The sequence below is a fragment of the Octodon degus genome, unplaced genomic scaffold, assembly GCF_000260255.1.
Source record: "Octodon degus isolate 3935 unplaced genomic scaffold, OctDeg1.0 scaffold00028, whole genome shotgun sequence".
NCBI lineage: Eukaryota > Metazoa > Chordata > Mammalia > Rodentia > Octodontidae > Octodon > Octodon degus.
The window spans coordinates 4,502,735-4,510,489 of NW_004524604.1; the positions used below are offsets into that span (position 1 = coordinate 4,502,735).

Sequence of the window (7,755 nt, forward strand, 5' to 3'; positions counted from 1 at the left end):
ACACACACACACACACACACAATAAATAAATGTAATAAATAAAAATAAATAAATATGAATAAGAATTATGGTGAACATATTTTGTGCACAATACCCTATATACAATCAAATCATGTTAACAGCTTTAATATTAAAAAGTGGAAAATAGTGACTTACCAATTTTTGTTCACTTTTTTCTGCAGGTATTTATGAGCCTCCATTTCTTGTACTACTGCAGTGAACCAACCTTGGATGTGAAAATTGCCTTTTGCCAGGTGTGTGTTCCTTGCAGGTAAAACAAGGTACAGTATATTCCTTGTATTTCCACTTTGTTATTCCATCTTTTATATGTTAACATGATCACTGTTTATATCACATGAAAAACAACTTAGGATGTACAAGTGGAGTCTTAGGTATCTTTTTCAGTACATTTACATTAAAATAGGAATGAAGAGAGTTCTTTTTGAGCAATGATAAATATAGTATTTAATCACTGTGCAAAGTGATTTTTTTACTGATTTTATTGATGTTAAATAGTAGAATATTTCTTTCCAAATCCTTGAAATAAGGCCTTTATGACCAAAATCACTTATGCATATGTTACTATTTTACATCTTAAGGAATGATTAACCAAAAACCAGTATTTTTACACCTATCTATAACACTCAGTTTGCTTTCTGATGTCTAGTTGTAACCAGCAGTTAATAAAAATCAACAACTGCAATGACCAATGAAGGGGCATTTACCTATAAGGAACTGTGAGAAGACATCAACAGTGGTTCATATTTTGCATGGATCAAATCAGTCTGTATCTCTGCATTTGTTCTAACTCTGTTCCCAAGACAGAGGCTACCTGGGGTGTCTGCCACCTCTTCAGGGGTGTTGGCAGCAGTGCTAGCCTGTCTTTGCTTTCATGGCTTAAGTGACAAGGTTCCCCTTTCATTACAAGAATTGTTCCAGTTCAAACAACAAATTATATGTAAACCTCATTCATACTCCCTACAAAAACTTCAGTCTTTTTACAGTGATTATGGTTGTAGCTTTTCATTGAGTGGTGTTGTAAACAGGAAATGACCTGCAAAGAAGATTTAATGTAGAGCAGAGAATGACACAAAACAAGGTCTAATTTCAAAAGGCAGCTCAGCAGCTTCTATTATTTTAATACAAGCTTTCTTGATTTTGAAAGTAACATGGGGGCTGCAGAGATAGCCCAGCGGTCTAAGTGCTTGACTAGGCAAGCACAAGGACCCAGGTTCGATCCCTGGTATCACATGCTGTGCTGGCCCTACCCAGGGTGCACCAAGCCAGCAACCAAGACTGGGCATGGTGGCACATGACTGTAATCCCAGTGCTGGGGAGGCTGAAAACAGGAGGATCACTACAAGTCTGAACTGTATAGTGGAACCCTGCACAAAATATGTAAAAAAAAAAGTAACATGGAGATGGCATTCCTTTTCCTGTAAATGCTACAGTGCCTAAGGCCTTAGGCCTTTAGACAACTTGTCTTCTCCAATAGTAGCTATGGTTCCAGATAACCTTGGCGAAAAATTCCAGTTCTGTCTCTCAATGGCCATTTACTTGTGAATGTGGGCAAGTTGATCTGAGTGCTATGCTTCTTTTTCATTTGTAAAAGTGTAAAATAATCACTTTGTGCTTATTGGGGTTGTTAGGAGAATTCAGAAAGTTATACTTACAGCATCACTGACAGTGATGCTGGAAAATGTTTGGTATACAGATAATTAAATTTTAAACAAGTTTATGTTCATACTCTTGGTGCTTTTTTGAGTCCTAGAGAGCTAAACATTACTTGTTTTTTATATAGTCATAACATTTGGCTTCAACCAAAACCACTCCCTGAAACTACACTCATGCTTGACTACCTGGTTCTATATCTCCAACAAGGTGCTAAGTTGGCCCATCAAAAAAAGTGCCTGGCCCTTGGGGTGGAAATGTTTTCTGTGTCTTGCTGGAGCCAGCAGGTTACAGACTTGTGAGAAAGAATATATCTCTTCTCAACTCAAGCTTAGGGATTTCAGGTTGGTAGCTAGAAATCTGTCATAATTAGAGTTTTCACATCTTGGGAATGAGCAAATACAAATAAATCACTGGCTCCTCTCCCATCCTGAACTGGTTGTGAGCATTTGCAACACACTACACTCCTGGACTTTGACTCTTGTTTGATGCTGGACTACACCACTCATAGTAGTGTTGGGGCTCTCGCCAAGCATGTGCATAAGAGGAGGAAGAATGGCACATCTTATTTATGGGAACAGTCAACACCCAGGAGAAAGGGTAGGTCAGAAAGTCTGCTCAAAGGTCCAGGCCCCACCCTGGGGCCATTTCCTCAGCCACCCCTATCCTGGGCAGTAAGACTTAGAGACCAGCTAACAGACCTACTGCCAAAGAAATTCATGCCTTATGTATTTCCTAATCCTCAAAAGGTATCAACAGAAACATCTTAAATATTAAGCCATTTTAAAAATTCAAAAATAGCTTTGGGTGGGTTGAAATTATTTTTCAAGCCAACCTCTAGCACTTGGGGACAGATACGGATCTCTATTTCTGATGAGAGTCCATTGAGGCAAAGAAGTGAAGCGTGGACTTTCTTAATGACTGGATTTTCTTGTTCACTGTGAAATTTTAATACTTAAAAATATACTAATACATTTTAATAGGATTTTAAAAAATCTATGTACAATAGCAAGCAGGGTGTTTCCAGTTGTGACTTAGAGTGTCTTCTTTACTTTCATGCATACTTTTTATTTTTATAATATCTATTTTTATTTTCCCTACAACTGTGGGCTACAATTCTGCAGTAGTTGAATGAAAATATTGCATTCATTTTTTCATTTATTTGGAGCACAGAGAAAATTTACTGATGAACTTGTTAAGTGGAGTGGTACAGTGGAAGCGTTCAGGAGTGTAAGGCCTGCTACTTGTCCAGGGGACCACGGCTGGGGACATATTTCACCAAGTAGCCATCAAGGATGAGGTGCTTCTCAGCCACCATGTCTTAAGATTTGTCTGCATTGACCTGGCGAAGCCTCATTATGGAGGTGTGCATCTTCTGGCGGCCAGGGGACTTAAACTTGGCCCTACATAGGACCTCAATCACATGTTCTTTGTTCTGTAACTTGGTGAGGATAGACATGATGACCTGTGCAATGTGAACCCTTGACACTGTGCCCTGGGGCTTCCCAGAGGCACCCCACATGTCTGTTTGGAACATGGATTGGGGATGGCAGGAGGTCAGATACACAAAGTCCCCCGAAGGAGTGTCTCCCAGGTCCCTTAACGCAGCCCATACAAGCAACAGGCTATGAGCATTACCAAGGGGTTGCTGTGTGCAGCTACTGCACACTGGGTGCCCACCAGCAGGGGCCCAGGAGGCTTAATGGCCTGCACCGCAGTTATTTTTGGAGAGAAATTTATTAAGGTTTATTTCCAAATTTTTGGAAGCTTGCTATTATATAGGGCATCTCACAGTTCCTTTATGAGCTTTATTTTTTAAGCTGATCACTGGCAGGGCTAGATTGCTCCTTAATTTCCACTCCACAAACAGTATTTACAGATATTAAACTAACTTGGTAACGATTAATTAGTGATCAAATATGTCCAGAGGCTACCTGCCCCCCCACTCAGCTCTTCCATCCCCTCCTCTCCTCTCCCTCCCTTCCTCCCTCCTTCCTTTTTTCCTTTCTTGCAGTATTATGGTTGTAATCCAGAACTTTGACCTATTTAAAATGTTATTTTGAGATGGGGTCTTGCTAAGTTGGTAAATTGCTCAAGTTAAACATAAACTAAGGATCCTTGTGCCTGCTAGAACACTGAAATTACAAGCGTGCACCACATCAGGCTGAGAAACCCGATCTCTTGACCCTTTACTCTGTAGCTTTCCTCATTATTACAAATTTTTATTTTCCCACCTTTTCCCCTTTAAAAAAACACAGAAAAGATAAAAATAAAATTACCTGGATAGCATGCATCCACAGAAAACATCTACATTAGACTTTAATTCCTAGATGAATTATTAAAACAACATGGACTTTGAGTTTTTAAACTGCTCTTACTAATTTTGTTGTTTTAAAACGTACTTTGTAGCAAGATGTTTGTTCTATCCTAGGAAGAAGTGTTTCTTTGGAATGTTAGAAAGATAATGCTTCCTTTGCACTAGTCCTTCCCCTTTTCAAAAGTACAGTCTACAGAGACTTGAGAGTGCGTGATTTCTTTATCCTCCTGAAAAATAGGTAGGCTGACTCAGCCTCTGCTCCCCATTGAACTGACAGCCAAAGTAGCTGTATTTCACTCTGTGATAAAAAGTCCTGTGAAATATGTTACGTTTCAGCCTTTGGTGTACTGAGCAGATGCCAGGGTTTTAACCAGGGAATATATTTACAGAGAGACAATGTGCCTTGGAAGCCCCGTCCACACCCGTTGGCATCTAGCCTTGATCCCATCCTGTGTGTTGCCTGAGGGTTTGACTCTGGGGCCCAGAAGTTGATCTTAACACTGTAAATGCTTACTGTACACTTTTTGAATGAAAGTGTAAAAGTAAAAGCAACGGAAAAGCAGAGCTTCTAAAGTAGGAATGGGCTCACTTGCTTTTCACCTCAGATCGATTGTTGCGCATCTTCAGAGCTTATTAGTACATATCCATACATTTAACTATGTTTTGGTTATTTTACTAGTTACAAGTCATAGAGCTGAAGATTAACTTTAATTAACATATTGTCTTTTCTAAATGTTTACCAAGGGGCCTGGGGAGATGGCTCAGTAGAATAAGCGCTTGCCTGGCAAGCACAAGGGCCTGAGTTCAATCCCCAGTTCCGCAAAAAAAAATAAAAATAAAAAATAAAAAGTTTTACCAGTCCCTTAATTATGAATAATTTTAAACGATTTCCTGATTCTGAGAAAGGCTGAGCCATAGAGGGCCCAAATTAATCAACAGAGCATGAGTTCAAATAAAGCTAGAAATAAAGAACACTAGGATGAGCCTCGCTGTCTTTGGCTGTGACACAGAGACTGTGTCCCTTTATGCTGTCTGTGTCAAGTTTGGGAACTGGCTGACTGATCGCTGCTTTCACTATTGCAGTAATCTACTGATACATATGTTATGCATTAGTGAGCTGTTAATTAGTTTGATCTAATCATTCTACATTATATACATACAGCATCATTCTGTACACCAGAAATATGTATAGCACAATTACAGTGTCAATATCAATCCAAAATAAAAGAAAAGAAAAAAATTGTTAAGGTTTTACTTCATTTAATCTTCACATAATTTATTATCAGAAGGCCAACTTCACTGTATCTGGGAGTCAGAGGCTTTCACCATTATATTAATTCCACTATAATTTTTTTTTTTTTTTTTTCTGAACCGGGGATTGAACTCAGGCTCTTGCGCTTGTCAGGCAAGTGCTTATTTTAATGAGCCCTCTCCCCGGCCCCTCACTATAAATTTTTTTTTTTTTTTTTTTTTTGTGGAACCAGGGATTGAACTCAGGCCCTTGTGCTTGCCAAGCATGCACTTATTCTACTGAGCCATCTCCCTGGCCCCTCACTATAAATTTTTTTACTTTTAATGAGCACACAATAATTATACATAGTCATAGCTATAATGATATATTTTGACACGTGTGCATTCTGTAAAGATCTCTTTGGGGTAATCATCTATCACGTTAATCTTCCTTTATGATGGAACATCTATTACACTTTCCTTAATGTCTTGCATTGGTGTGCAGTATTTTGACTGAAATAAAAGCGATTAAATTCAACTGAAAAAAACTCTTTTAAAAGCATGGTTAAATGGTAAAAAGCCGAAGATACTATTGGGTGTTGTTATATAAATTCCAAAAGATGGCTATGACAGTTAAATTCTAAAAATACTGCTGGGGATATGACAAAATATCCTTATGTGAAGTTTTTTTTAAACAATTTTTTCACATAATTTTATTGAGAAACCAATAGCAATGAGACAGTTTCAAACCAAATTGGTAGGACAGTTCCAATAATTCACACATTGCATGTATTCTTCCTAGTTGTTAATTGCTGTACAAGATGCAGACATGATATCTTATTTATAAACGTTATAAGAACAAATCCCTCCAATCATTAAGAGAATGTAACGATATATCTATTCTAACCATTATGAATACAAAAATACAAAATGGACATTCATCTGTATCCCCTTTTTTTGTTTAGTTCTCTTATTTGAATATTATAGGTGTGTTAACTCAGCAAAAGATTCTAAAAGAGTCCAGTAGTCCATAATAGTGTTGGACCTTCCACTTCACTGGCAATGTCAGAAGTTGTTGACCTGAGTCCCCTATAGCTCAACATAACACCATGGCTTTACTTCTTATATTTCATTTTTATACTTTTCTGCTGGATGGTTAAGGCCAAGATAAAGCAAGACCTATGTAACAAGAGTTGTAGCTTTTGGTTCTGATAAGGTCAGTCAAATCCACTCAGGATTTATCCTGAGATCCTGTACCTCAGATTGTAGATCCTTTGTCAGTGTCAGCCATGTGGATGAGTCACAGACAATGCTTAGCCAATGTACTCTCTGTGAAAGCCTGAGAGAATGATTTCTCTCCATGTGACTCTCCTTAGGCACACTCTACATCATTGATCATGTTGCTCTGTGGCCCTATAATCTCCTTGGTCAGAAAATTTGGGACACTACTGAATTATGTGACGTTACAGTACAAGTTCTCATATGTCCTGAGTCTTAATTGACCTTGGAAGGCTTGGGGCAAAATGTTAGCTTTCCTTGTGGCACTCCTTTTTCTCTAATTTTGGTCTGCAAACTTAGGTGGTTAACCCTCAAGAAGAGAAGTTTATTGCTATTGCCATGCAACCTAGGCTGTTAAGCTTAACCTCACTATCTGTCTGAATATCAAACATCTTAGGCACAACATGGACCAGGTATTTTTCATCAAGTATTGATATGTTGAACTTTAAGTCCCTAAAAATATGATGAAAAAACATTTTAGAATTAGAATATATTTTAAAAATAGGCATAAAGAATTATATACTTCTTATGTTTACACGTAAGTCCAAAAATCTAACCACATACAACCTTGAAGCAGAACAGTCCCACAACATTCCTTTTCCTGTCTCTGCCTTCATTCACCACACCCTTCTTTTTGAACAGTCATCTACCTGAGAGACAGCACAGCAGCAACTGGCATGTCATGACAAGCAGCCCTTATTCAGAAGACCAGAATGATAGGCACTCCAAGCATGAACCTACTATTACAAATTGCCATCTTCAGTGCAGTTACTTAGTTCACAGGTGTCAATATATATAGTTAATCAGGGTGAGAATCTTTCCAACTAACTGTGAGATTCAAAAATCTTCTGAAGATTCTCAGGATCATTGCCTTGCCCATCTTCTACATATAACTGTATGGCTTGTCACTGTCATGTTTCCTAGCTCTTCTGCTTTCACTCTCTTAATTAGTCCTCGAGTTCCTGCACTCCTTTTACTCATATTATACCTTTCTATTTGTATTTCTTCCTTTGAGTTCTTATACTAGGGAAACTATATGATATTTACACATGTGCGTCTGATTTATTTCACTTATGAGTATATCTTTAAGTGGCATCCACTTAAATATAAAGTCTTCAAGTTTATCATTCTTTATAGCTGAGCAATACTCCATTGTGTAAAAATACCACATCTTTTTTAACCATTCTTCAGGTGATGGGCATCTTGGTTGTTTCCAAGATTTGGCTATCACAAATTGTGCTGCTATAAACATAGGCACA

General features: G+C 38.1%; 1 protein-coding gene and 1 non-coding gene across 6 annotated transcripts in view; one reads left to right on the forward strand and one right to left on the reverse strand.

Annotated features, from left to right (window-relative positions):
* Window positions 1-7,755, forward strand: part of Mapk10 (mitogen-activated protein kinase 10) — a 337,874-nt gene that overhangs the window by 187,770 nt on the left and 142,349 nt on the right. For all 5 annotated transcript variants that reach the window (XM_023712992.1, XM_023712993.1, XM_023712994.1 and 2 more), the window contains exon 4: window positions 183-281. The gene's annotated coding sequence lies outside the window, so the exon portion shown is untranslated. The remainder of the gene's footprint in view (window positions 1-182; window positions 282-7,755) is intronic.
* LOC111816236 lies at window positions 3,253-3,384 on the reverse strand. Its single transcript, XR_002820683.1, has one exon. It is a non-coding gene; the product is annotated as a small nucleolar RNA SNORA70 (small nucleolar RNA).